At 44.3% G+C, this 3,513-nt stretch overlaps 2 non-coding genes across 2 annotated transcripts; both read left to right on the top strand.

Annotated features, from left to right (window-relative positions):
* Nucleotides 1-1,809: 1,809 nt before the first annotated feature.
* Nucleotides 1,810-1,881, top strand: TRNAC-GCA (transfer RNA cysteine (anticodon GCA)). Its single transcript has one exon. It is a non-coding gene; the product is annotated as a tRNA-Cys (tRNA).
* Nucleotides 1,882-2,829: 948 nt separating this feature from the next.
* TRNAC-GCA (transfer RNA cysteine (anticodon GCA)) lies at nucleotides 2,830-2,901 on the top strand. The gene has a single exon. It is a non-coding gene; the product is annotated as a tRNA-Cys (tRNA).
* The last annotated feature ends 612 nt before the right edge of the window (nucleotides 2,902-3,513 follow it).

The following is a 3,513-nucleotide window of genomic DNA, read 5'->3' as shown; positions in this document are numbered from 1 at the left end:
AAAGTTAGAAGTTGACACCAGGGGGTGCAAAAACCAACTAGTAAAAGTTCCAGAAAGAGAAAATGATGGAGGGAACATTATACAAGAAAATTGCCCATGATGAAAGGGCATGGGTTTCCATTAGAAAAGACCCTCCAAGCCCCTAGAACAATGATCCTCACCAGATACATTATGGTGTAATTATAGGACACCAGGACTAAATGGAAGCTCTTAAAAGTTCAAAGAGTGAAACAATAGGTGATACACAAAGGAAAGGGAATTATGATGTATTTAATTTTTCAGTAGCAATACTAGATGCTAGAACACCATAGGAAAAACGTGAGTCCCTCACGATATGAGGGACTATGACTTGTCCATCCAGACTGCTAATCAAGTCTGTGGGTAGAATTACAGACATTTGCAGACATGCGAGTTCTTTAAAAATTTACCTACCCTGATTTTGTGGTAGTTGGAGGAGGTCCTCTGCCAAGCTAAGTGAGTAAATTAAGAAACATTCAAGACTCAGAATCCAGGAAAGCAGGACTCCCAAACAGAAAGAGAGGTGGAAAGAATGTTCTCGTGAGTGTGTAGCAGGCTTTCCAGGGCAACCAGAAGGATCAGGAAGATCGATGGCTACTGGAAAACAAGAAGAGGAAATGTTAATTATCTGATAGCTTTTATAAGTGGAAAATTGTTTTGAAAGGCACTTTTTGGCATGATTAAAGCTTGTGGAAAATCTTAGAAATTCAAAGAAAACTAAGCAGTTGAAACATAAGGCTATCACTAACTTCAGGAAAAACAAAAAGTTCCACCAGAATTCTTAGTTCTACTTAGCACTATGAACACTATTAACTGATAACAATGAAAACATTAAACATAGAAACATAGAAAATTATTTAACCAAAAGTCAAGATATAATAGAAAACTGAGAAGGGAAGAAGGCATATAAGTTCTCATCCTCATCATAAAAGTAAAACAGTTGATGTCCAGACTTGGTTAAGTTAGATATTACATATTATCAGATATTTATATTATTTGAAATCATGGTGGCAAATATACTAAAAGAAACAGACAAAAGTGTGGAGAATGATTGCCTCTGGGTAGCAGGAGGGAGATACAGAGGATTGAGGTTTTTGTGATAAGCTTGAAAAACAGTATTTGACTTTTAAAAATGACTGCACAAGATACTTCAATAAAAACAAAAAATATATATTAAAAACTTCCATGTCCTGTGGGTGGAGGTGTAGTTCAGGATAGAGCCTTTCGCTCTTGCTCAAGAGTTCCCTGGCTGGAATCCAGAGGCCCTGTGTAATCCTCATGTCTCCCTGTCTCCATGATGCTTCTAGGACAATTCCCTGATCCAGGTCAGGGACTGGAAATTTCACTAATTTCCGCAGCTGCTCCCACCACCACCCTCCAAGGTTAATGAACAGATGCACACACTGGAAAGACATCTTCAGCTATAAGTAATGCATCCGTCTCCAAAGAGGTTAGGCAGGATCTCTTCAAGTTGTCGTTTTGTGGTGTAGAACAAGAGAAAAACAGACAAGCCAATCCTAAAGGTCCTTCTAGTAGTTAAAGTCAATGCTCCTTCCTGCTGCTGCTGCTGTCACCACAGACTGAAGAAAATGGGGAGATGCAGGCATAGGAAGAGGTAAGGCTGGGGCCTCTGAGGACTGGAGGGGGACCTCTCTGGGATGAGTTTGCGAAGGGATAAATTGCTGGTTTTATCAGCTCTCTAGAGACAAGTAGAAACTCCCAATGTGTTATAGGAGTAATGGGTGTGACTATGAACATGAAAGGTGCTTATTAGACACCTATACCAAGCAAGGGGGTATAGCTCAGGGGTAGAGCATTTGACTGCAGATCAAGAGGTCCCTGGTTCAAATCCAGGTGCCCCCTGCTCTATTGGTTTTCCTATTCGCAGCTGTTGCCAATATTCTGATTTCCCTTCATCCATGCTAATTATGATCCTTCCTAAAATTGGAAGCCATCGCACAATGGCAATCTGGGTGGATTGCCCACGCTAATACCCTGGGTATCCCTCCTCCTCTTGGCATCTCGCCTTCCCCCCCCCCCCCCGCCTTCTATATACATCTAATTTCTTCAACTCTTAAAGGGTCATCAAAGAGAGGGCAGGGACTCATGCGGAATTCTGCTTGGCTTTTCCAAGGCAGACCAGAGTAGATACAGCAGACTTCCTGGGAACAGACCCTAGATGGTAACCTTAAATTATCGCTCTCAGCCCTCCTTCCCACCTAAACCAGTTTGGCACAGTGGACCTGTGGTGAGACCTACAGAGACGAATCATAGCATCCAGGTTCTCTCCAGGTAGGATGGGCATTTCCTCCGGGGACCTGGTTTTTCTCACACCAAAGCTCACTCACACCCTTGTTTCAACCTTGTGGGTCTACTAATGTCTGGCTTAGCTACTCAAACAAGGGAGACAGGAATTCTGCAGTGTTGCTGCTGTAAATCCCAACTAACAGAGCTCTGCAACACTGGATTAGAGTCCATTTCTGTCTTCAGTGAAGGGAGAAAGGCGAGGGGCTGGGAGCCCCGATAGGTGGGTAGTTTTGGAGACAGCTGGCCTGCTCTTGGGCTAAAGCAAAAAAGAAATGGGTTGGGAGTTTGGGAGTTCCTCAGGCGGCTTCCCTCCTTTTTTCCTCTCTAATGACCCCTCCAGGGACTGAGGCTTGGAAAGCTGCAGAGCTGAGGGAGGATTCTTACGGTGAACCAGGTCTGGCAACTTCCAGAAAGTCAGTCCTGGAGGGGGGCCATGACTTCATTTTGCAGAGCTGAGTGTTACCAAACAGCTGAAAGGTGTTAATTATGTAGCATCTATAGTGTGGGGGTATAGCTCAGTGGTAGAGCATTTGACTGCAGATCAAGAGGTCCCTGGTTCAAATCCAGGTGCCCCCTTATTTATGTGCAAGTTTGGGTAGTCCTTCCCTGCCCCCCCGCCCCAGCCCACTTACCATCCTGCGCTGCCAGTTAAGAAGAAAGGTACCAGGAAGTTGTGCACAAACTGTCCAGTTACACTCATGGACTCATTGAACATCAACTGGTGGGATGTGTGGGAGGACAAGTTGTTTCTTGCATACATGTAGCAACAACAGGGAGGCCTCAGGAGCTCCCGTGGGATGTCTGGTTTGATCCTGAGAGTGGCTGCGGTGAGGTAGGTGTGTCGGCCCGGATAAGTTGCTTCACTGTTTTATGTCTCAGATTTTCCATCTATAAAATGGGGGATAATAATAGTACCACCTCATAGGGTTTGTGTGTGTGTGTGTGTGTGTGTGTGTGTGTGTGTGAGAGAGAGAGAGAGAGAGAGAGAATTTAAAGCAGTTAATGCTTTAAGGTCAATGATAGCGAGTCTTTTTATTATTTTTTAAATGTTTATTTATTTTTGACACAGAGAGAGAGAGAGAGAGAGACAGAGAGAGACAGAGAGAGACAGAGAGAGACAGAGCGTGAGTGGGGGAGGGGAAGAGAGAGAGCGAGACACAGAATCCGAAGCAGGCTCCGGGCTCCGAG

This window comes from Acinonyx jubatus, chromosome A2 (assembly GCF_027475565.1).
Source record: "Acinonyx jubatus isolate Ajub_Pintada_27869175 chromosome A2, VMU_Ajub_asm_v1.0, whole genome shotgun sequence".
In the NCBI taxonomy this organism is placed as follows: Eukaryota; Metazoa; Chordata; class Mammalia; order Carnivora; family Felidae; genus Acinonyx; species Acinonyx jubatus.
The sequence above is the reverse complement of the archived record's forward strand: the minus strand, read 5'-3'. Positions and strand labels throughout refer to the sequence as shown.